A 27,633-nucleotide genomic window follows, 5' to 3' on the forward strand; every position below is an offset into this window, starting at 1 on the left:
ATTTTATTCAAACTAACTGGGGAGAATAACTAGGGGAGATGGGGCTAGGAGTGAGGGCATTGTCTTTTCTAGTCTAGTGACACTAGGGGGTCTATTAGGATGGTGGTCGGATGGCTGCCACCAGGTCGGCGGCAGTCATCCGCCCGCGATCGCAACCCAGAAAACCACCAGTCCCATTAGCATCGCGATGACGACCGTGGCAGTGAGATTTTCCGGCCGTCACTTTTCTGCCGGTAGCTGTCTGCATACTTGCCTGGCGGACGGAGCTGGACTGCTAAAATGGGGACGGTGCAGGGCCAGGCTCCGCCGGCATGATTATGATGCCGGTGGTAGCCAGCCTTTCCGCGGCAGTGGAACTGCCATGGAAAGACATGCAGAGAATGTCTCCGGGGGCCCGTTGCGGGCCCCCAGAGACATTGCGGGCCCGTTGCGGGCCCCCGGGACGGGACTTGTACGAATCGTACAAGTCCCGTCCCACCCGTGAAGTACGATTCGTACGGGAAAAATACATACAGATCGGCCCGATTCGTACGAATTAGATCGGGAAAAGTTGTACGAGACGGACCCGGACACTTTTCCGTACAAAGCCTAAAAATACAGTCCGACCGTACAAGTGCGATCCGGACTGGCTTTCCGATTTAGGATTCGTACGGAAAACGTTCCGTACACGGGGAATGACTTTACCCGCTACAAAGCAAACTTTGTACGACTCGTATCCCGGGAAAAGTAGTTCCCGGGGTGCGATTCGTACAGGGGTACGAGTCGTACAGGCCCCCCCATGCATATGTACGCACCTTAAAACAACATCATCGCGTATGTGCGGTGCGTACCCCAACATCACAACATCATCGCGTATGTACGGTGCGTACCCCAACATCGCATATGTACGCACGCCAAAACAACAACATCATCACGTATGTATGGTGCGTACACCAACATTGCGTATGTACGCACCTCACAACAACATCATCGCATATGTACGGTGCATACCCCAACATTGAGTATGTACGCACCTTACAACAACATCATCGCGTATGTACGGTGCGTACCCCAACATCACAACATCATCGCGTATGTACGGTGCGTACCCCAACATCGCGTATGTACGCACCTCACAAAAACATCATCGCGTATTTACGGTGCGTACGCCAACATCGCGTATGTACGCACCCCACAACAACATCCTCACGTATGTACGCATCTCACAACAACATCATCGTGTATGTACGGTGCGTACCCCAACATCGCGCATGTACGCACCCCACAACAACATCCTCACGTATGTACGCACCTCACAACAACATGATCGCGTATGTACGCACTGTACATAGGCAATGTAAAACAGCACAAGGAGGGTCTATTCGACTCGCACAACACCACAACACACTTCTACAATGCACAAAACATGGAAATGACTGACCTGGCCACATCCAAACAGGCAAACAGAGGGGCAAACTCACAACCACCCCTTATAACACACCCACCAAAAATTCAAACTGAGGCCCACCCACAAATGGACCAATAAAAAGGGCCCACACACACAAACCATGAGCCTTTGCAACAGACTCACTACAGCTAGAGAGCACACACCAACAGCTGCTCCCATCCACCTTACCATATACACCTTCACACAACCTCCTTCACACATACCCCCTCTTCACATTCAGACCCACAACTTCACATTCACACCCACACACCCACAACCATCCACACCCTCACCCCACACCATGCCCACAGACAAGAATCCAAAGTTCACAAGGGAGGAGCTGGAGATCCTTGTCAATGAAGTCATCAGAGTCGAGCCACAGCTGTTTGGAACATTGGTCAGACAGACCAGCATAGCCGAAAAATCATGCCTGTGGCAGAGGATCGTCGATAGGGTGTATGCTGTTGCACCCATCAGAAGGACCAGGACTGAATGCCAAGCCAGGTGGTACGATCTGCGGAGGGCAGTCAAGCGAAAAAGGAATGACGACTACGCCCAGAGCAACATCACTGGAGGGGGTGGGCCCCGCAGACCAGTACATTTCCATCCCTGGGAGGATAAGGTGATGGCCCTGCTTCTGCCGGTGGGAGTACATGGACTTCAAGGACTTCCAGAGCTTGGTGAGTACACAAACAACTTATGTAACATGGGGGTAATGGCATCCACACCCCAACTACACAAAATGCACGCAACTACCCCCAAGCCCTCACCGGCCACAACCACAGTCAAAAACAACTCTAATGCCAATAACATGTGTATGCCCCATTGAGAAAGCAAGGCCATGCTATATCCCATGCTACACGAAGCACCAACCCAAGAATGGATGTCCCGTATGCTGTGAGGGTGGGTGTCACTAAACGCATTGTTGAACTCCAAATCAGACACAATTGCCCTCATCCCATATGGCCCAGGTACATACCCATACACCATGTGCAATGCACAGGGATTGGGAAAGTACTGACAAGATAGCTGACACTTGGCCCGGGTGTAGGCCCTCCTGTGACCAGTGCAAACACAAACACAAAGACAACAAGGTCAGATATCTAGGACAGGAACTCACACTCACTGTCATGGCAGCATGCTCCATGGGGGGACAGCTACATCACCTAGGAGCCCCACTGTTAAATCACACTACACCCACCAGCAGGCCCTGTCACACACACCCCTTACACAAGCAGACACCCCCGGGACACGCAATGGATTTACCCACTGTCACAATGGACATGTAACACAGCAACACCAATACATAGCCGAAGAAGCATTCAAGCCAAAAATCTATATGTCAAAGACTCAGGAGAACATATCAATCTGTCACCCGCAACATACCCATCCACAAATGAACATTGAGGAGAATGCTAGGCACATACAACTACCTGGATGAACAGTGCCAACTTGAATGTGTATGAAACAGGGATGTTGCATGAAACAGCATTAACATTGTCTGTCTCTCACACACAGGGCAATGTGATGATTCTCCCCCCAACAATGGGGGTGAACAATCACAGTCCCAGGCTCGGGAGGAACCTGATCCCACCGGCAGCGATGACTCTCAACACTCCGCGGATGACCCCGACCGACCTGGACCCTCTGGTGTCCAAGCCCCTGCAGCACCTGGTTCAGTAACATCTGTGCCAATCACCACCCCCATTCCTGCCACATCCCAGGAGACACCGAGGAGCCCTGCCCGCAGTGAACACTTGAGCCAGTCTGACCAGGAGGGACAAGGTGCGCCGGGCACCCAGGAGGAGGCAGACAACACTGCCACTGCCATCCCTCAGGGGTCCCGTAGACCCGATGTGCCCACAACGGCAGCCCAGGCTCATGTGAGCAGGGGTGGTGGGAGTGGAGGCAGGCGGAGGCGAGAACCTGACCAGCCAGCTGAAGGGACCGGTATGTCACACATAGCCAACATCATGGACGCATACCAGCGTGACACCAGGGAGTTCAGCTAGGTAGTGGTGACCCTCACAGAGATTAAGAACCAGCAGGCCGAGCAACACGCCAGTCAACAAGAACACCAAGGACGGATGGAGGCAAGACTGGCTGAGCTCCTGGCGGTGCAAAGGGACTTAAGCCATTCACTCTGTCGGATCGCCGACAACATGGGCAACCCTCCCTGTGCCACCAGGCGAAGACCACCACCAGCCACAGGGAGGGAGGAGGAGGAGGATTCGTCCGACGGAGCGTCCCAAGCATCGTCAAGGCCTGCATCTGAGGGTCCCCGGAGGAAGGTGGGTCGTCCACAGAAAAGACCGTGAGAGGCAGTGGACCATCCACATCTCCCAGGTCACCTGGCGTGGCACATGGCCTCCATGTGCGACAGCATCACCTCATTGACTGACATCATCTGCCACATGGACTTGCTGGTCACAGTCTGACCAATTATGCCAAACACTGTGGCCTGGACTCTGATGACTTCAAATGCCAAGGATCCCATCTCCCCCTGTTAACTTTGGATTCTATGGTCCCTGTATTGCACCTTTTTCTGTGAACAAATCACGCCCCAGACCTATAATAAATACATTTATAATTGTAATTTTATGTTGCAGTCATTTAGCATGAGTCCACAACATACGTGTGGGGATATGTCAAAGTATGCCTGAGTGTGGAACTAACTCCAGCCATCCATACACTTGGATCTGAGTCCAGTCGAGGACACACATGGGTCACAATGTATCACCAAATACAGACATGGAGCCCAATACTCACCCGTGATGGCCTCAAGCTGCTGAGGGGGGGGCTTGCAATACTGCTCAGACAGACCAATTTGCCAGAGTATCATGAAGGTGTAGAGGTCATGGGTCATGTTGAGGTGCCCGGGGAGGGAGTCCCAGGTCTGTTTTGCGAGGTGGGAGAACTATCTCCTGCATGCAGTTGTTCTGTGGATGTGATGAATGGTGGCCAGGGCAAGGTGGGCTGCACGAAGTTGGGCCAACGGGGTGTTAGAAGACAGACGTCCAAGGTCGGTTTTAGGTCTGGGGTTGTGGACTGCCTCCTGAGTGTGGTTCAGGATTCTGAAGGTGATCCTGCAGCAGACAGTGAGCCATTCTATCTATCTCAGGTGGACGGTGATGTGGCTGGGGCGGGGGATGTTGAAGATGAGGTGTGCGGATGCACCCTGGATGTGGACAACTTCTCCTGCAGTTTTGCTGTTGTTCCTCCGTAGAGGGCGTTGCTGTAGTTGACCCGGCTGGTGTCGTGGACCTGGGGGACGGTCTGTCTTGCCTTGGAGTGGATCTATCTGTGGTTCATTTGCAGCATGCGGAGGGTGTTGCAGCATGAGGTACAGATGGTGTTGAGTTGCATGGTAAGTGTGAGCGATGAGTCCATGATGAACACCAGCTTGCGTGCGTGGCGACTGGGTGCTGGTGCGGTGCCCAGGCCGGTGGGACACAAGGAGTTGACCCAGCCGTAAGGGGACAATCCTCAGATGATGACCTCAGTCCTGTCCAAGTCCAGCCTCAGGTGGCTGATGGTCAGCCATTCGTCAACGGATCTCATGTCTTCTTGAAGGTTGGATCTGGCAATGGCTGGGTCTTTGGATGAGGTTGAGGAGCAGCTGGGTGTCAATGGCATACGAGATGATGATGAGGTTGTGTGCCCATGTGATGGTGGAGAGGGGGGTCATGGAGACATTGAAGATCGTCACGCTGAGAGATTAGCCCTGGGGCATGGGCCACAGGACCCCAGTGTACTACATGCTGCAGGGTGGAGGCCGACTCCCTGGGCCTTGTTGGTGAGCTACTTGGTGATTTAATCCTGGGCCCTCCTCTGGATACCAGTGTTGGAGATGTGTAAGCTGACAGTGTAGTAGCACATGGTGTACAATGCCGTTGAGAGGTCAGGGGGGGTGGTCTCACCATTGTTGAGTAGGGCTAAGTTGTCGTTGGTGGTGGCAATGATGACGGTTGCAGTGGTGTGATTACTGTGGAAGATGTTCTGTTGCCGGTTGCCTGGAGCTGTTTGCACGGAGGAAGTTTGTCAGTCGCTCGTTGAGTGTCTTCTTGATGACATTTGCTGGGTAGGGAAGCAGGGTGATGTTCCAGGAGATCCTGCGGTACTGCCATCCGTTGTTGAAGAAGGGCCTGGGTCTCGGAATGCCTCCAGCTCCCATGGAATGTGGCAAACTCAAATGAGACATTCAGGACGCCCTGGACGTGGGCTTCAAGGATGGGGAATGATGTGGTTGAGATGTTGTGTGGGAAAGGGCCTGATGGAGAGCCAGAGTGGATGGTGCACATGAGCCAGGTGGTGTATTTGTTGCTGACGGGAGTCCAGAACCTGAGGGGGGTTTGTCACGCGGATAATAGTGCTGTCTGCCTCTGTGTGCCAAGGCTGTCGTGTATGGCCGTGAGCTTGCAGTGGTAGAAAGTTGCAAGGGATGTGATCTGCCTTGCAAGGGTGGGGTGTCTTTTGGATGGAGATCTGCTGTCAGTTCACTCACAATGCTGATGAGCTCCTTGATGTTGTGTGTTTTGGTGCCTCGGCCCTATCTGAAGGATCTCCACTTGTCCTTGCTGATGGTACGGTGACGGCTGTGTGTGGCGTTTTCCAGGGCTGTAAGGTAAATGAAGGTACTTTGTGTTGCAAGGTTTGCACAAGAGTCCGGCTCGGTCTGTATGAGTCCAGTATGTCTGCCTTGTCCCAGGTGGCTTAACTGTTGTTGTGCTTCACAGGAAAGTCCGTCAATGTGGCAAGATTGTTGGATCAGTAGCTGATCCAGTGTGTCAGGTTGCAGGGTGTGGCGGTGGTGTTGGTTCGAGTGTCCCACACAGCTTGTCTGTAGTGACTTACATCAAGCATCTTTGGGGGATCGGTAGGGGGGTGTGGGCCAGTGTGTTACTTGTCGGAGACGTGGATGCAAATGTTGATGGACCAATGTTGGATGGTGGTGTGGTTCTCCTCCAGCAAGAAGTTACTGGCCCCCAGCCACATGTAGCCTGTGGAGGTGAGGGCGTGCGTGCAGATGTACGTGTTGATGGCTTTGCGGAATTGTGGATGTAGGCCTGGAGATCTGTAGAATAGTGTTACTCTGAGGGTTGCCAGGTGTTTGGAGCAAAACCTGATTTGTGACTCAGAGGGTGTACTTGGGAATAAGTTGCAATTCATCCTCCGGGATTGTTGTTGCCGTCCCTGCGGGTGATCTTGTATCCGTCTGAGATGGCAATGAAGAAGTTGTGTGCTGAGGATGCTTTTTTGACCAGGTTACTGTCATGAAGGGGATGTGTGGGGCCGTTGTGTTGAGGAGGTCCAATAGCGTGCTTGTGGACGCAGCGGGTGTGGAGTAGGAGGCACATGACCTGGTTGTTCTGACAGGGTCTGGTAGGCGGGGCAGCGCTGTGTAGGCAGTTGGAATTGCACACTCAGCATGCAAAGGTGTCGTGTGTGCGCTTAGGGGTTGCCTGATAGCAGGCGGTTGATTGTCTGGAGGACATTGCTTGGAGGATGGCTGCAGCATGAGCCTGTTGTGTGACGTGGGTCATGCAAGGACCAGAGGGTCGTGCACTGTGCACGTTGCAGGCGCAGACGGTCCTGCCTTTGGCACGGCGTTGGTGCAACAGTGGCACAGACAAGCTGCTGGCTGTATTTAGAATGGGTGGAGGGGGAGGGGAAGAGCATTTTGGAGGCGTGTGGGTTGCCGAATCAGGGCACTCGGTAGGGCGGTGCCACAGGTGAGGCAGCAGCAGGCGGAAGGGGTGAGAAACTAGGCTAAAAGTAGCACACAAAGACAAGGAGGTCAGAAATGCACAGTGCAACAGGTGTATGTAAAGGAAGGAGTGTCAGGTTACTCATGGGTCACTCCGAGAAAATTTATGAAGAATCAACAAAAATGACGGCCACAGGATCAGGCAACAAAATGCAGAGCTGCGCACAGGAGACACACCGTCAGCAGGCGTTAACGTCCCGTCGTGGGGAGCAACCTGCACAAATACATACACAACCAGGTACTTCATGCACAATAGAGATTATTAGCCATGAAGAAATGCATGCATGTTGCCGAAGTACACATACACTCATATGCTCAATGTTTGACAATTATTCCATAGATGACGCATGCAAACTGGCAAGAGATATGCAGTGACAGAGATGAGGCACTTTGGATTGTGCAGAACACCTTTATTGCACAAACTCACACAAAGGGAAATGCATCCATCTGAACAGACTCACAGGTCAGTTGAAAGAACATGTGGGACATACGCTGAACCCCCCTTCACAACACGGATGTTGGAAATCCCAGTGAACTGGCACACAAGTCAAGGGTTGAGCCAAACACATCCTGCTGCACACGGAGATGCTGCAAATCACCATAGAGCCAGTTGTTGTGATGTCCCACACTATGTCCACCCGTAGCATCAGCAATGTTTCAGAGGCAAGGTTTACGCACATTGATGCCTTCATCAGACTCCACACTCCACTACAGATGACTGTCAAGAAGGGTGACTATCATGTCATGGGAGTGACGCTACATGTTATATGCTCCATGGTGAGATGACATGTATGCATGGCGGTACCACAACATGCACAGAAGCAGTCCCCACACATTCCCAACCCGTACCACCACCAAAAAGCCTTGCTGCAATCCTTATCCAAACTGACATTTCCACATGTCCGTGCATGGAACGCTGATTCAGCACACGTTGCAATCCTCATGAGGAATAGCAGGAGGACAAAGATGACACGAGCAGACAACAGGCGCAAAAACCTGGGAATGACAGACACACAAGAAGTCACCTAAAACAAATCTCGCCGCACACATGGTCAGTTACGAAACATGAACAATGTTTGACACAAGCAAATTTCAAAGAAAGTCTCTCCGCAAAACTGTGTGGCACTCGCTCGAGTGACAAATCAGTACACACATCAAAGTCACTTTGCATTCAGTCAGCTGGACACACACATTGCAACACATGCCACTCAATGCTACAAGCTTGCACACTCATACCCAGTGACTCACCATTCTGAGAAGAAGTTGCGTATGAGCTGACTCCGGATATCATCCTGCTCCTCCTCATCACTTGCCTCGTGACCAAGCCCTGGATCCTCCAAGGGTGGGTGTTGCTCCTCATCAGGATCAAGGATGATTGGCACTGCCTTCTCAACGGCCATGTTGTGCAGCATGCAGCACACACTGAAGATTTTGCACACCTTCTCCGGTGCATTTGGGAGGGACCCGCCTGTCTTGTCAAGGCACCGGAATCGGCTCTTCAGGAGGCCAAACGTCCTCTCAATCACTCGCCTGGTCTGCCCGTGTGCATTGTTGTACCTGTGATCTGCAGCTGTTCTTGGGTTGCGGAGAGGTGTCATTAGCCATGGCATGTTGGGATATCCAGAGTCCCCTACATGGAAACATCATGTAAATAAGTGGGTCAGGAGATGCCGTAAGAGCCAAAGATACCGCAACACACAGGACCAACAGAGTATACCCATCAACAAGACATGCTTGTTCGTTGTGCAGCCGCAGCATCATTTGTGGCACCCTGCTATGCCTCATGATGTAGGCATCGTGTGCTGATCCTGGAAAATGTGCACAGACATGGGAAATCAGCATGTTAGCAAGACACACCACAAGGGCATTTATTGAGTGGTAATGTTTACGGTTGCGATAGGCTTGCTCCTGTGCCTGTGGTGGTACCAAAGCCACATGTGTCCCATCAATGGACCCAATGACATGGGGCATCCCTCTCAGGGCATAGAAATCACCCTTGACATCTGTCAACTCCCCAGGAGTAGGAAATTTGATGAATTCATCAAGGTGCTCCAACATGGCTGCCAAAACATCACGCAGGACACGGCTGAACATTGTCTGTGACATCCCACCAACATCAGGTATGGTCAATTGAAACGTACCTGTGGCAAACAAATGTAGGGCTGCCATCACCTTCATCTTTGGGGTCAGCGCAGTAGGATATCTGTGTTGCGGTTGGAGGTGTGGTACCAGCCTGTCGGTCAAGTCCTCAATCAACTGTTGAGTGAATCTGTAACGTCGGATGCAGGCACGTTCCCTCTTGGCAGCCAAGTCTGGCATTGGTTTTGGGACAGGCGGTGCCCTGCAAGACATTGTTAGGAATCATGAAGATGGAGAGTCTGCCAACATCAATGTCAATGAACATAGCACATTCTAAACTGCTACTACACATCAGGTAACTATGGAGTCTGGTGTGTGCAATATATCCAGGACACATATGCCACCTTGCTGGCACTCCTACGAAAAGCCAGATACACTTGTTGATTGTCAAGTCTACATGACAGGCCCTGAAATGAGCTAGGGGCAAGTCTGAGTGAACAGCCAGAGATATCACCGGAGTGACACACATCCACATAGCTGCATTGGAAGGATGTCATCTCATCCAGACAGTTGACTGCAAGGCATACGCACAGGTCACATGGAATGTCAAATGTACATATGACACACATTGCGATGAAGGGGTACACGTGACAACAATTAAACCCAGCCATTGAGACGACGCACACATGTATGCCTGGGAAAATATGATGTCCGATGCACACAGACCCTACAGACGTGGGAATCCACATGTGGCATGGTGTGCGTAGATGTGTGCCATGCCCATCTCCACACAGACCCATGTTGGATGCACCAACAGCAGATGCAGTTGACGGAACACTAACAGCAAGCTCATGGGAATACATGGCACACACCTGACATAGTCACATAGGGGCACGCTGATCGTGACATGTCAGTTGAGAGAGTGTCCCTGTCCCTGGCATCAGGAGACAGGTGCGGGTGGTGATGACTGTGCCATCCCACTGCTGCTGTGCATGACACAGTTGGACTACAGACACACATGTGGCAAGTGTCAAGGTGATGTGTGCCACATAGTGCCCCATCACACATGACATGTGTACACAGGTCATCACACATCAATTGTGCAACTAGATGAGATGACATGTGCAATATCACTGGCTGACACACCTAGGGTCTGCACATGAAAGTATGCAATGACAAGTACTTGATGGACATCATTGTGCATCTCGTAGCCCTCCATTCCTGGCATGTGTATGCCTGTATTACCATTGTAAGCGTGTGAAATGCACCGTACACCTGCAATCATCGCGTGTGTACGCTTCGTTTCACTATTGTACTTGTGCCGTAGGGGTACGTGTGAAACGCACCCTACACCCGCAATCATCGCGTGTGTACGCTTCGTTTCACCATTGTACTTGTGCCGTAGGGGTACATGTGAAACGCACCGTACACCCGCAATCATCACGTGTGTACGCTTCATTTCACCATTGTACTTGTGCCGTAGGGGTACGTGTGAAACGCACCCTACACCCGCAATCATTGCATGTGTACGCTTCGTTTCACCATTGTACTTGTGCCGTAGGGGTACATGTTAAACGCACCGTACCTGTGTGTGGATTTCAAAATTACATAGGGGACACATAAGGGACAAGTATTAGGCCATAAATGCATGCTGGTTGTCATGGATACTGAGTTTTTCAGTTGAAATGTGTCCATCAGGTGTCCTGGAACAGTCAGTTGGCCAAAAAATACAATGTTGCAAAGTGGTTGTTGACTTGACATGATGCTCAAAATTTGAACGATGCAAATGCGTGTCATAGGTGTATGTTTAAAGGGATTGGAGTAAATGTACAATGCAAATGTGTTTGACCAATCACTATGTACTCCTCACAATGAATGCCCATCAGCAAGACAGATATAAGGCAGCCAGAACCCATGAGAGGGCACTTGCCTGCACAACTTTCCAGTCGACCACATTTTCCAGGATCAGCACACGATCAGCTGTCTCTGCTTCCTCTAGACCATGTCACGTACTGTGGAGAGGGCAAAGCCATTCACCCTGGAGGAGAATGGGGCCTTGCTAGACGTCCTCCTCCCACAGTACCCCAAGCTGTATGGGAGACCAGGGGAGCAGTTGAGTAATGACTCCACTACCTTTCCCTATGCACCTGTTGTGTGACTGTCACTTCTGGCATTGTGTCCAGGTGTGACAGACATGCAATGTTGTTTAGAGTGGGTCCCGGGGGGGACATGCGTATGTCTCTCACGCAGGGCATGAGGTAGTTCCTGTGTGCACTCCTCACTTGCATTGTGCTTACTGTGACATTCACTGCATAGTGCATGACACATTCAGCCTGGCAAATCCTTGGTGGCTTTTTTTCCTATTGTCCTGAGGTGATTCAGTGGTCCCCCCGGTGTGACAGGTGACAGTACCCACAGATGTGTATGAGTTGAGTGGACCTGTGGTGAGAGTGTCCAAATAATGTGTATGACCTCATGGACATTGATGTGTGTGAATGTTCCTTGTCATGTGGGTGAGTGTCCATGTGAAGTGTTGAACCACAGCTGCATGGAGGAGGCAACAGATCTACCCATCTGATGTGACAAGTAAGCTGTGGTGTGTTTGACTTGCAGAGCTGACACAACGCCTGTGACACCCCACTGGCAAGTGGCACATGTGCAGTGAGGGTTGTATCCGCTGTTGTGACTGACAGGCGAGTGATCTGTGCCTGGGTGTGTCTAGTCTGCTGAGGGTGCGTCAGTGGAGTGGGACATGTGACTGCTTGACACGTGCTGGCCATCAGCCTGCTGTTGCATGTGCTACACAGTGTGTGCCATGATCAGGGAGTGGGTTGCACCCCTCATGCCACCTGTTGACTTTCAATGCCATGTAGTGCATTGGGGCTTGCACACAGGCCAATTTCTTATTGTGAATGATGCAATTCCTGTCAGCATCCTATGCCCAGTTCAACATTTTAAAGATGTTCAAATGTGTGTCCCTGGGACATGGAGCAGGTGTATTGATGTTGTGTCACTTTGTCATCCTGACAGGTAACTGCCTACGAGAAGGGGGTGATCTGGAGGGACATAGTCAGGGCCGTGAGATCTGCGGGGGAGCGTAGTCGGAGCCTGCCCCTGGTCTGCAAAAGGTGGCAGGACATCCGGTGCTGGACCCGGCGGATCGCCCGGGTCCAGCTGGGGATTGACTCTCCTCGCCCCCATGGCGGGTGCTGACACCTGACCCCCTACAGGAGCCGTGCCCTGGCGGTGGTATTCCCTGACCTCGATAGGCAGTTACAGGAGAGACTGCAGCAACGAGGGGGTAGGTACATGGCTGTTTGTAGTGTTATGTGTCACCCGCTTTTGGAAGTGCTCTGTAGCCTGGATACACTCCCAGAGTTTATATGTGCAGTGCATTTTCTGTTCCCCAATGTCACCTGGTGCTCTTTTTCATCCCTTCCCCTCCTTGACATGTGTCCCCTGGTCTGTGTGTAAACACATTTGCACATGGTCATCTAAAGTTCCAGTAAATCTAAGTGCACATTGCTTTCTGCATCATGTGGGAGGGTGGTCTGTGACTTGTGTTGGTAACTTGCCTGTCCTCAAGGAGGTTAACCGATTAGTACCTCCTAACGCCTACAACAACTTTCCCCAAAAACTACGGAGGGCGGTTACCACCCTTCAGAATGATGACTCCATCGTAATAAAACCGGCGGACAAAGGGGGTGCCACTGTGATCCTCGACATACAGGATTATGAGAAGGAGTGCCTGCGCCAACTAAACAACACTGAGTACTATGAGATTCTAGAGACCGATCCAACTTCAAGGCTACTGAACCAGATCAGAACCTTGGTCAACGAAGCAGCAACAGAGGGATGGATTACATCTAAAGAAGCAGCCTTTCTGGTGAATCCATCTCCTAGGATGCCCTACTTCTATCTTTTACCTAAGATCCACAAGGGGGTTACCCCGTGCCCTGGCCGTCCGATCGTCTCTGGGATAGGCTCCCTTCTGGAACCTTTGAGCCAGTTCAGTGATTTCTTTTTGCGCCCTCTGGTCCAGGCTACTCCAGCCTACCTCAAAGACACCAGAGATGTGCTCAACCTCATCCGTACCATCAATGATGAAAACACCGAGGAAATCAACTTACTGCTCACACTGGACGTGGAAGCACTCTACACGAATATCCCGCAGGAGGCAACCATTGAAGTGGTAAGCAACTTGTTACAAAACTCGGAACTTCCAACGTCTACACCGGCAAGCTTCATCTCGGCCCTCATTGCCCTTGCTCTCACCAACAACTATTTTATGTACAAAACCACCATCTATCACCAGGTACAAGGCACCAGCATGGGGAGCACCTTTGCGCCGAGCTTGGCTGGACTGTACATGTCACATTTTGAGGCCAACCACATCTTCACAGACGCCAACCCATTTCATCAACATCTGGTCACCTGGAAACGGTACATAGACGATGTGCTGATCCTATGGAGAGGACAGGCATCTAAGACACTGGAATTCTTCGAGTGGATCAACAATCAGGACCCCCACTTACGCTTTACCATGACCTCCAGTGACGAGAAAATCCCTTTCCTGGATTTATTAATCCAACTAGAAAATGGGATACTTCACACCAGCACGTACAAAAAAGAGACTGACTGCAACAGCCTCCTGAGTTTTAAGAGCCATCACCCAAAAGCTCTACGGGAAAACTTACCCTACGGCCAATTTCTCAGGATCAGACGCAATTGCAGCAAACTACAGGATTTTGACAGACAAGCCAACACCCTATCTGAGAACCTGGCGAAGAGGCACTATCCAGTGAAAGTGATTAACCAAGCTAAAAAACGGGCTAGGAACAACACTCGTGAAGGCCTCCTGGAAACGAGAGAGCCCGAGACCAATAACGTGATCACCTGCGTCACAACCTTTACCCCCCTCTCTAACAAAATCAAAAGAATTATTAACCGTAACTGGAAGATCATCAACAGTGATGCACTAAACATCCCAGCACCTCGCTTTGCCTTTAAAAGAACCAGTAACCTAAGAGACCAACTGATCAATACACGGCCACGCCAGAAACAAGCGAGAAGAGAGAACACTCTCTGGGATCTGCCAGCAGTGAAGGGGCATTACCCGTGTGGCTCATGTAGTGCTTGCACCACGACTCGACACACGAAAATCTTGGAAATTGGTGAACTGAAATGGGAACAAAGGAAGCACACGAACTGCAACACCACAAATTGTGTATACTTGATCTCGTGCCCATGCGATCTCTACTACGTAGGCATGACCACCAGACCCATCAAAACTAGGATCAGCGAACACAAAAGCACCATCAGGCGAGCCCGCGCAGCCACTAAATTGACGAACCATTTTCTGGAAAAAGGGCACGCCTGTGAAGCGATCCAATGGACCACCCTGGAATCCAATACTAACTGGACTAGCGAGTCGCTCTTTAGGCGTGAACAACGCTGGGTGCACCGCCTGCACACAGACACCCAGGGGCTCAACGATGATATCCCATGGACCGAGCTCTAATACTGACACCTTTGGGTGCGTGTATAATGTGTAATCCTTCGGACATCGTCCCTCCGGCTAGGAGCAAAACAACTGAATAAATTAGACCAGCGCTCGTCTCGACAGCTCCTTAGTGTACCTCCCGGGCCCCCCTTTTTGGGCCACTCCAACTATACGGAGATACTGCTATATCGAAAACATGATCCAGCAATAGTTGGTGCTTTCTACATCTCCAGCATACATTAGCAAGTTCCCACATGGCCCCGCCCTTACACCGCCATACCATCAAACTTGTCAAACATGCGGGATAAACAGGCCATTGGCTGACAATGACACACCCACTTATGTGGTCTAGTTTATTATTCCTATAGTAACATATCGCAAGCACTCCTCGCACGCGCGTAGGAACACACCGCACAGACACCACGCATGCGCCATAAACACCTTGTCACGCATGCACTAGAGAACACTGAAACATTCTGTTTCACCGCGCATGCGCAGCTCCGGTCTCCCACGACCGATTTTGCCGCAAAACCGGAAACAGGTACCTCCTTCAATCACGGGGCTCGGTCTTTAAATACCATGGGCGAGGCAAAGTCAATTACCTTCGAGCAGGCGTCTGGACAGGGCAGGTTTCCAGTGCCGTCACCTGAGCAACCCGTGAGTATGATTTGAGGCGATCCAGCTACCCAGATCACTACGTAAGCATTCTCCTGCTGTACATCTGGCAATGATGTAAGTAAATCTAACGCTCCACTTTTGTTTTGTTTTGTTTTGCTCTCTTTACCCTGTGGGTATTCCCTGCTGTCACGCACTATTTCCGATTTACAGCCCTAGATGGTGTGGGCCTCCTACGCCGCTTTTTAACTCAAGGAGCAATTCCAGCTCTGATCTTAGGTAAGACGACTAAGTGCACTTCATGCGTGTTGAACCTACGAATCGAGTTAGATACACAATACACGTGTCTATTTGACTGTCCCAGTAGACGACACGCCTGGTGAGCCCGCTGCACAGCCTAGTGGAGTTGTCCGGGCCCCGCGGGGTACAGCAGTTTACCTAGCGAGTCTCTAGCTGGGTTCTGTGACCGCCACCGGGACCCGGGACCTACCACTTTTTGACTGGCACGGGACCACACCCACGCCTGCCCGCTCTTTCGGAACTTTGAGAGTGACCTGCACCCCCGGGTGCATTACATTATGACTGTCTCATTGTATTAATGTGATTTCTCGGATCACTGTGTACGTGTGCGGATCGACAAGGCATGTCCGCATATGTATTTTAACGTCTGTATTTTCTTTGTTTTATCTTTCTTTTGGTCTAGGTCTAACATAAAGGGGGCACAACAGACTCCTCTCTGCACACACTACCTATTTAGGAGACACCTTACTCTCCCCCCCCCCCCCTTTTAATTGCCGAGTGAGAGGGTGATATTTTACCCCTCCCACTACACATAGTCTGGGCATCTTTCCCCACACTCTTCACCTCTGCTGGTCCTGATGAAGCGCCATGGATCATTTTGACCACTAATAGGCGCGAAACATGTCGACCATTTGACCTGTACTTTCAGTTACTACTAAACACATCACGTTTTGATTAGTAACATTTTTTCCACGTATTTTAGTGTACCAAGGGTGCCTTCTTATTAAATTTGTTTCCCAGGTAACCCTTAGGTATTTTTATTCCTGCACACACTACAGCCACCACCGATCCTGGTACTCCCCCTCCACATACCCGCATGCACCAATCGGCAGCTCTCTTAAAAGATCTCCGCTAAAGAGACCCTTCGGGGGACCCGTAGGGCATTGCACCGCCGGCCCGACGAGGAGCACCGCCCGATGATGAAGCATGACATCCCTCGGGGTGTGTGAGGGCAACAAGAGACACTTATGCTGTCTCCCCCCTATCCTGAGTACCCCATCCTAGACCTCTAACACATAGACCCTTCTCTTTACTTTCCCTTTGTTGAGGTACGGTTTTGGTTGACTTTCAACCAGACCGACCCTGGAACAGTGCCTTCTAGTAATTACCCGGTAACTTGCCTGTGCCATGACCTGTTCACTATGTTGGGGGTCCATATTTGTTGGCACTGATGATGATTCTCAACATAGGAGTGTGAGGTTTCAAATGAACACCCTTGCAGTATGCAGGACCAATGTTGTGGCCTCAGACATGATGTGCATGAGTGTGAGATATGCATAGTGCCATGACGGTTGCTCATGGTACAGTGAGCTCATTCCAGGAACACGGAGCAGTGTGCCCACTACAGTCCCCAGAGACACCCTGACCTCCTAATCATGTGTGTCATCCAACACTGTGCACATTCTCTGTGGGTTCAGCATAGGTCTGCCTCTGTTGCATTGGTCCCTGGCCTAGTTTGTATTTCTCTAATGTGTGCTACATGTGTCCACTGGACAGGGATACACCATTTTGCTTGTGCATACTTACACTGGGCAGTGCCTGTGTGGCTATTCACAAAAATCTGTTGCTGGTTATTTGTCAACATATGTGTTGCCAGCCCCAGGAGGTGATGTTGTGTAAATCTAGCAATTTTTGCTGCACAGTTTTTGTTACCCTGAATAAGAGGTGTCAGTTCTTGATCTGTATCAATCACATTGACTCAGGTATGGGTGGTTGTGCGGGAGAGACCTACATGGGCACCCCTGATTTTTCCTTGCCAGGTGTGACCTGTGTGTGAGAATTGGCTGTACACAGGATCACCGTGCAGTGCCCCTGTGATGCAGGCCAGTGCTTAATGTTCGTGCTTTGCAGCCTGTGTCATTTGTTCTAAAACATGATTCCTGCTCATACACTTTTGGCACCTGTGTGTGGTTCAGATGCAACGCAGTTTGGACTTTGTGTGTTGACATCTGTGTGGACATTCTGGCTTGCCATGAGGGTGTCTCCACAGTACAGCTATGCTTTTTAACAACCCAATTGCAGGCCCAGTAGCTTATGCATTGTCCTTGGTGTGGACATTGGAGCCAACTGTGTAATCAGGTGACAGATGGCCATGTGACAACTGACATAATTCAAGTTGTAACTCTAAAAAAATTGTACCTTGGCACTCACAGCACTTGTCAACAGTTCTTCATGTTTTAAATGAGGTAATTTCATGATTTGTGTTGAGAACACTGATGTGCCTGCATGAAAGATGTCTCCCAAGGTAGTGCCCACCAAACGACATTTCCACTTTCATGGAACACGCTGGCACCTTTGCAAAGAAGCCACTGTTAGAATTAAATGGTGTTGCAGATACTCCATATCCATGTTCCCACAGTGGTCTGGATTTTGTGAGACTCCTTTGTTGTAGGTGATACAAACTAACAAGTCTCAAGACATCCAGACCTCCGTGGGCCCATGTATATGTACTTTCTGCAACACCATTCATTTCTAACAGTGGCTTCTTAGAAAAGGTGCCAGCTTCTTCAATGACAGTGTAAATGTAGTTTTGTGTGCACTGCCTTGTGAGACATATTTCATGCAGGCACATGAGTGTTCTTTTAGCGAAATGGCGAATTGGCACATTCAAAACATGTCGATTGTGTAAAGTATTGTGAGTCCCAAGGTACCAACATTTTTTCGTTTTGTGTTCCAAAGTACTTACAGGTCTCTGAGTGTGGTGACACTTAGAGTATTGAGGTGTGTCAGTTTACGTTGGGTGCACCACTACTGTTTCTTTCAGGGTAAACAAGAGGTGGCATGACTTCATTGTATTGCTGTGCTCACCGGTTCACAGACACTAGCTTCTCAGTGTATTTCTCATTCAAGTAGTGGCCTGGTGTGTTCTTTTTTTCCTTGTGTCCAAGTGGCATAGTGGGTCTACCAACTGGGCAGTACCGGGCTTACATATGTGCGGAGTAATCTAGCTGTTACTCATGATGCATTGCCTGATATGCACTGTGACCAATTGCTTTTTGTGCTCATGTGTCAGATGTATACAGGTGACTGATGCATTTCGATTTCTTCTCCTTGCCCACAGCATCATCATCCGCAATGGAGGGAGACACCTGCACAGACCTGGAGGAGGGACCAAGCGACAGTGCCACCAGTGCTGTCGAGTCAGGAGGAGCCAGTGGCACGGAGGGCGAGGGGAGTCAGTCAGAGGACCTGTCTGGACACGATACCAGCTACGATGTCGACGGGTCCGGCGCTGACCTCCTGGGGGATGCGGAGGCTGCAACACCACCTAGCAGCATCCTCACATCTGTCCCCGCCTCCTCCGTTACCATCTCCGCCCTCCCAGTTGCTCCCGTCCCTTCTGTCCGTGCAGAGGCCCACCATGTCTCCTTTGGCCCAGGCACCGCACCCCCTACCCTTGTCACCCCTGCTGCCCTCAGTGAAGAATCTGTGGACATACTGCGGCAGTTGCAGGTCGGGCAGGCTTCCCTGACGGCAGCAGTTAGTCTCCTGCAGCGCTCCATCCCCCCCCTACCTCAGACCCATCCACACTTCCCTCTCCCATGCCTGTCCAATGAACACCCAGACAGTCACGGGCACGCACCCCACCAGACACAGCCAGCACACCCCCAAGTAAGGCAAAGCGCACACCTCCTGGCATGCACACTCAGGGGGATGTAGGCACACCCACAGGGTCTGGGGACAGATGACATACACACAGCCACAGTCGCAGTCCGCAGTCCTCACAACCCTGTTCCTCCAAAACCACTCCCCTTGGCTCCCCTGCCAAACTCTCACCCAAGGAGATCTTTATGGGTGAGCTGGACCTTGCCCCCACTGAGCGACCACCCCACAAGCGGGTGAGGAAGTCCCAGGGGCACGGGAGTTGAGTCCCCCACCAGTTCGACCCCCTCCCCCAAGAGCGCTGCACCCCATCCCTCACCCACCACACCCTCTGTTGAACCTGGGGAATCCTCAGGTGCAGGGGTTCGGATGGAGGCACTGGCAGCGGTGTGCAGCGCCGAGCTCGCCTCCACCTTCGGAGCTGCCCGACCCCCTGTGGTGTAGACATCCCCCCTGCCCCGCAACACCTTCCCTTCCCCCTCCTGTCCCTGCGGTGCCTGGTACTGCCACAGATGATGCCCCCCCTGGTTGACAAACCTTGAGGTTCCTTTGTGCAGGCAAGCTAGGGGTAGACGCGGTCCCCTACGTCCCCCCTTGGACTTGAAATATGGACTGGCCATTGGCCTCTGTAAATAGTCTATTTTTGCTAATCTTTTTTTGTGCTGAATAAAGCCTTTATTTTTACTTTCAACACTATTGCATTTCAGGTACTTGATGTTGGTGCTGAGGCTCCTGGAGTTGGTGTTCTGGTAATGTGTTAGGGTTCTGAGAAATGTTTTTATATGATGGTCATGAGGTGGACCATGGTATCTGTGTGCCATCACAATGTCTCTGCAAAGAATCATTGGTAGTGTGTGTTAATTTTGTTTAGAGACATTGTCCCAAGGAGTGTTCCTTCCTCTGTGGCACCTGACATCTTCCCTGCAAACAGTTGCACAATTGTTGTGATCACCTGTGTCAACATTTCCTTTGTTGGTGACACATCCATTCAACAATGGCCATGCCTGCTCACCGATGTCTCCTGCTGAATTGTCTGTGCCATCCTTGCTAGTCACTGTACTTGTGTTTTGAGTATGTCGAAATGCCTTCATGGACAAATTCCCCCTTTTCAGCACTATGCATGTGTGTAATCACGGCCTACCGCATTGTATCTAGGGGAATTCCACCCTATTCCTTCCATGAGAGACAACATCTTGGTGGCTGGACCAGCACCTGGACATTCCTATCAGTCCTGGGATGTGCGTGACAGTGTGTGTTCCCTTTGTCTATCTTAGTTTTGTAGGCAGTTACATGACTATACAGTCTTGTGGCATGATATCAGGGTGTGTATTGTGCTGCATCAGCCATGGGTGGGTATGCATGTGTTATATGTCCTCACACCCAGATGTGGTGTGTCATGCAGTGTGTGAAAGACATCCATCCTCCTGGGAGTGGGACACTGCTGTCAGGGATGTGTTGTCATTGCACTATCATCATAGTCCAAAGTTAGGGATGCGTCCATACCACCATGTAGGTGTGGTCATCTGATAATGATGTACACCCCCCCATATCTCTGTCCACTGCTGGGAGTCCTGTGCACCCACCCCCATATGTCTGGACACTGCTGGTATTCATCTGCACCCACCCCCATGTCTCTGTCCGCTGCTGGGAGTCCTCTGCACCCACCCCCATGTCTCTGTCCACTGCTGGGAGTCCTCTGCACCCACCCCCATTCTCTGTCCACTGCTGGGAGTCATCTGCACCCACCCCCATGTCTCTGTCCACTGCTGGGAGTCCTCTGCACCCACCCCCATGTCTCTGTCCACTGATGGGAGTCCTGTGCACCCACCCCCATATGTCTGGACACTGCTGGTATTCATCTGCACACACCCCTCATATTGCATGCCACTGCTGGGAGTCCTGTGCACCCACCCCCATATGTCTGGACACTGCTGGTATTCATCTGCACCCACCCCCATGTCTCTGTCCACTGCTGGGAGTCCTCTGCACCCACCCCCATGTCTCTGTCCACTGCTGGGAGTCCTCTGCACCCACCCCCATGTCTCTGTCCACTGCTGGGAGTCCTGTGCACCCACCCCCATATGTCTGGACACTGCTGGTATTCATCTGCACACACCCCTCATATTGCAGACCACTGCTGGGAGTCCTGTGCACCCACCCCCATGTCTCTGTCCACTGCTGGGAGTCCTGTGCACTCATCCCCATATGACTGGACACTGCTGGTATTCATCTGCACCCACCCCCATGTCTCTGTCCACTGCTGGGAGTCCTCTGCACCCACCCCATGTCTCTATCCACTGCTGGGAGTCGTCTGCACCCACCCCCATGTCTCTGTCCACTGCTGGGAGTCCTGTGCACCCACCCCCATATGTCTAGACACTGCTGGTATTTATCTGCACCCACCCCTATATGTGTGGCCACTGCTGGGAATCCTCTGCACCCACCCACCCACCCACCCACCCCCTTGGATTAGTACACTGCTGGCCTGGACCTACTCACACACCAATATGAAGGTAACATGCAGGGCCAGTCCGTAAGCCCACATTCCTGGCGTGTGTACGCCTCGTATCCCAAATGTACTGGTGCCGTAGTGGTACGTGTGAAATGCACCATACCCACGCATTCATTGCGTGTGTACGGTCCATATCACTGTTCTACTGGTGCCGTAGGGGTACGTGTGGAACGCACCGTACCCATGCATTCATTGCGTGTGTACAGTCCGTATCACTGTTCTACTGGTGCAGTAGGGGTATGTGTGAAACGCACCATACCCACGCTTTCATTGCATGTGTACGGTCCGTATCACTGTTCTACTGGTGTCGTAGGGGTACGTGTGGAACGCACCGTACCCACGCATTCATTGCGTGTGTACGGTCCGTATCACTGTTCTACTGGTGCCGTAGGGGTACGTGTAAAACGCACCGTACCCACGCATTCATTGCGTGTGTACAGTCCGTATGACTGTTCTACTGGTGCCGTAGGGGTACGTGTGGAACGCACCGTACCCACACATTCATTGCATGTGTACGGTCCGTATGACTGTTCTACTGGTGCCATATGGGTACGTGTGGAACGCACCGTAACCACTCATTCGTTGCGTGTGTACGGTCTGTATGACTGTTCTACTTGAAGAATTTAGGCCACTTATGAGCCTGGCGGCGCAGGGTACGCCTTAATCTTCTGAGTTCACCTGCTTTGTTTAACAGAGACACAGGACACTCTGTTGGGCGTAGAAGATCAGATTTATTAGCTGCAGCTAAGTACAGTTGTCCCAGAAGTACACTCGGTATGTTCTTAGGAGACTGCCACTTCACTCCGTAGCGCACAATCTTTTATAGTACATGGATGACATACAGATTAACCAAGAACACTCCCAATACATACATAAAGAGCCAATTAGAAAAGTTAGAAAACAAGACATTGCCAATAGAAAGGGTTTGAAAATAAGATATCGAGTAACCTGAAGAAGCCTCTCCTCCAACTGTGTTTGTCACCCCTCCCCACATGTTAATTCATTAACGTGTCTGCAACTGACTTGCAGGTGGCAAGATACATTTGTGTGCCTTGGAGGACAGTTGTGAAATGAGAGAATACAAGTAGAGAATAGCGAAGGCCAGAAGGTAAGATAAAGTCAGGAAAGAATGGTGCGAACCAACAGATAGTTGAGACAGGGATTAGTCAAACCAGACAGGGATTAGTGGACTCGGCCAGTCCCTGACACCAGTTCGTAAACAGAGGCAGAAGGCTATTTTGACACGATGCCGCAGGAAAAGCAGAAAAGACCTCATTCGCCGTGCAGTCTGAGTGAGGGCAATACAAAATGGCGGCGGAACACAAAATGGCGGCTCAATACGATCGAGATCAAAAATCGAATTTCCTCAGACCCTCCTTTTGCCAGAACTCAGGCAAAATACACAGACTCACGTTTATCTGAGTCGATGTCGATGGCCATGAGGTCATCAAGCTGTTGCTGTAACATCATTTTAATGTTCTCTGTTCTCTGTGACTTAGGTCTTGAGATGCACACAGTAGCACAAAGTCCGCAGATGGCGGGGCCACAGTGCATACAGAGACAACAGGAGAAAATGATGGCCAAAACCATTCCAAGAAATGTTAATACCTTCCATCTCCATTTTGACAGTAATCCCCAAAACCATCCCAATAACGACCAATCTCTTTCATCCTGATGAATCGACTCAGAGATTACATGTAATTTAGAGATGGCTTGGTATACCGTCGGAGCATCGTCAGGTATATAAATACAGCAACTAGATCCGATCAATTTACAGACTCCACCACGGTCCGCAAGAACAACATCAAAGGCAACTCGGTTCTGTAATGTCATAAGACGATCCGCCTGTAGTTCTGCTGTGATATTACTTAAGGCTCCTACAGTGATGTCTATAGTAGTCTCTACAACACGAACCAGTTGTCTCATATTTCTGCTGTTGGCTATTGGACCCCAAAAAGGAAGAAATCCTTTGAGGAAATCACTTCCCTCTTGTCCTGCCGTGTCTTTGGAATCAATAATTCCTCTGCCATATCTGTTTCTATGATGATTTGAAGAGGCAGTGTATGTAGGGGGAAGAAGGAAAGCTATATAGCATGTTCCAGAGAAACCAGTCGGCAACCACGTATAGGCTCTATCGTGGCAGATAAAATACGTGCCCTGAGATGGTACTAGCGGCTGCGAATTCTGAGATGAGTGGATGTATGTGTGGGAACAAAAGCTTTTTCTTTGTTCGGTGTCAGCAGTCTGGCCAGTTATTTGCAAACAGAAATTGCCTTGATGAGGAACAGTCCATATTGGCGGAGATTTTCCCTGTTTAACCTTATCACTAAGGCTAGTGATGTAATGAGTGACGTTCCAATCAGTATATGCTTTTCTCTCATCAACAGAAATTTTACTATTCTCCATGATTTTAGCCATAGCTACCATTCCCTTTATCAACGAACTATGACTAAAATCTGGTCCACCAATATATGAACTGACAGGTCGTTTAAATCGGCTCTGATATGCGTTAGAGAATATTACAAAATAAGCCCAAGCGGAACCTTCATAAGAGAACGGAAGGACCAAATATGGCATCCCTTTATCTGTGGTATGAGGCATAAGTCCACACACCCAACAGTTGGTTGTATTGATTACTAATTGGTGCTGGTGCAATAACTGGACAAATGAATTATTGTAGTATTCGGTTCTTCTCATGAGTTCATGCTGAGGAAGTGTATGAAATAGATGTGGAGAGACAGTAGAATAAGAAGGCAAAGAGATAGAAGTAGGGACAACTTTTTGCTGCATAGCGTGAACAATCCAACCTATACACGCCAATAAAATACACAATAATATAAAAACACATAACGTTACACCACAACGACTGTACATTAGTTTACAATACTTTTCTCTCATCTCTTTCTTTTTATCTTTCTTTTCTAATTTAACATCCATCCTCTAAAGGGGTTGCTCACGGCAATCTTCCTCCCTCACTTGGCTGTGATTATTAGCCGTCCTATGACACTGCAAGTCCTGTGGGCCTAGCCACTATACAGGTTACAAACCAAGACTCCTACCGTGACCCTGCAACCTGGACAGATGATAAATGTAACAGAAGAGATGGGAATCTTAGGTGTCTTTAATCAGTCTAGGTCTTAAATTGTACCTAGTTTTATTTGGTATAATTTGATCTTGAAACAGTGTCCGTGGCTCTGTAGTGTTCAAGCGGAGATGAGACGGTACAGCTTCTTGTAGAATGTCGTCATCTTCTTTCTCCGACCGAGTTCCATTCAGGCGTGCATCACTAAAAGGTATGAATCGGGGGACCTTTTCGCCTTCAGAATCATCTATTCCCTTACGGGCCCACTGATCAAAAGGCAAGGGCAAAGGCACTTTCTTGCAGTGCACGCCGTGAATCCAGTTCTTTTTCCCTTCAACTTTCACTGCTGTACGTGTAGTTAGGACCACCTGTCGAGGCGCCCTCCAACGAGGTTCCAATTTCTTTGTCCTCTGAAAATTCTTCACACAGACCCAGTCCCCGGGTTGGATAGAATGACCTGGGTCTGTGGAGGCCTCTGGCAAAGTGTTTTGAACCTGTTGGTGAAGAACACGCAATTTAGTGGTGAGGTCATGTAAATAGTCAATCAACATTGGATACTGTATGTCAGAGTACTTTCTAGGGCGAGGGACTCCCCATACATTAGCTGGGCGCCCGAAAACGACCTTGCATGGGCTGAGTCCCAAACGAGAATGCACAGCTGCTCTAGTGGACAGAAGAGCCAAAGGTAAAGCATCGGGCCAGGCAAGACCTGTGCTGGCTTGTATCTTTGCAAGTTTAAGTTTGAGAGTGCCATTATAACATTCTACCAAACCCGCTGACTGTGGATGGTTTGCCGCATGGAACTTCTGCTTTATACCAAGACCTGCACAACTTTTTGCATGACTTGGCCCACAAATTCACTCCCATTGTCACTCCAGACAATGCGCGGCAAACCAAACCTAGGAGAGAACTCTTTCAGAAGAACCTTGGCAGTGGACAAAGCAGTGTTGTCTTTCAGAGGGTAAGCCTCTATCCATCTGGAAAAGGCACATACCACCACTAGAACATATTTGAGATTGTTGCATCGCTCCATGTAAATATAGTCAATTTGCAACACCTCAAAAGGATATGTCGGGGGAGCAAAATGACCTGCCGGAGTTGGGGTTCCTTTTCCCGGATTGTACATCGAGCAAATGATACAATGCTTCACCACATTATCTGCACATTTTGGAATTCCTTCATTCAGCCACACTGGAGCCAGAAGTTTACATATTCCTTTCGCACTGATGTGGGCTGGACCATGCGCCATAGTAACTACAGGCAGTATATAGGCGTCTGGTAACAGCCAACGCTGGTGTTCTGACAATTCTATCCAACATCCTGTTCCGTCTAACATTTCTGTACTCTCTTTCCACTTTCGCAACTCTTTCTCTGTAGCATCGCCCTGAATCGATTTCACACTTTCTATTGTGTCCTCACACATCCCTCTTTCCCTGACCCAATTCGCAGGGCCCGCCACATACATGCGACTTGTAGCATCTCTGGCTGTCCTTTTTGCTACCTCGTCCGCAAAAGCATTTCCGCGACCAACATCATCAGTAATTTTCTTATGCGCATTACATTTCACAATTGCTATCTGGGTAGGCAGGGCAAGTGACTCAAGAAGATCAGTTACCAATTAACCATGCTGTATTTTAGTACCGTGGGAGGTAAGGAATCCTCTTTCCTTCCACAAACGTCCGAAGCTATGCGCCACACCGAACGCATACTGGCTGTCGGCATACACATTCACTCTCTTTCTTTTAGATAACACACACGCTCTGGTCAAAGCTATCAGTTCGGCCGCCTGAGCTGAATTATGTCTGATGCGTGCTGTCTCCACAATTGTATGCAAGGTAGTAACAGCATAAGCTGAAGTTGTCTCACCATTCGGGAGTTTGAAACAAGACCCATCCACCCATAGGGTCCCATCTGGATCCACTAGCTGCGTATCTTTCAAATCAATTCTACCTTTTGTCTCCTCCTCAGTACGGAGAAAACAATGATGTTGTTCTTAAATACCTTTCCCTTCCGGAAGAGGTAATAAAGTGGCTGGATTTAAAGTGTTACATCGTTTGATGTGCACATGACTAGCCAAGAGCGTCAGCTCATATCCAGACAAGCGAGCACTTGTAAGATGCTGCGTTTTCGTCCTATTTAGCAAGGCATCCACTGCATGTGGTACCATAACAATGAGGGTATTATCTAGCACCACTCCAGCAGACTGATGAATAGAAATGGCTGCTGCTGCTGTAGCTTTAAGACAACTAGGCAATGCCTTGGCTACTGGGTCTAATGTAGCTGAAAAATAGGCACATGGCCGCTGTTTATCTCCAAATCGTTGTGTTAAGACTACCAACGCACAACCCTCTCTTTCATGGACATAAAGCGTGAAGGGCTTACTGTAATCTGGAGTACCCAACACAGGAGCAGAACACAGAGCAGCACGTAAATCAGTAAAACTCTTCTGACATTCGTCAGTCCAAGGAAGGGGTTGGGGTGTGTCTTTCAAAGTGAGTGCTAACAAAGGTTTAGCCAACAAAGAAAAATTTGGGATCCATTGCCTACAATAAGAGGTAATGCCCAGAAAGGCACGCACCTCTCTTTGTGTGGATGGCACAGACATTTGCGCAATTGCTTGAATTCGTTCTGGGGTTAATCGCCTTCCCTCCTTTGATAAGAGATGACCCAAATAGGTAACCTCTCGACGGACATATTGTAGTTTAGAAGGCGAAACCTTATGATTAAGTGACAAGTGACGTAACAA

Source organism: Triturus cristatus, chromosome 3_2 (assembly GCF_964204655.1).
Source record: "Triturus cristatus chromosome 3_2, aTriCri1.1, whole genome shotgun sequence".
NCBI lineage: Eukaryota > Metazoa > Chordata > Amphibia > Caudata > Salamandridae > Triturus > Triturus cristatus.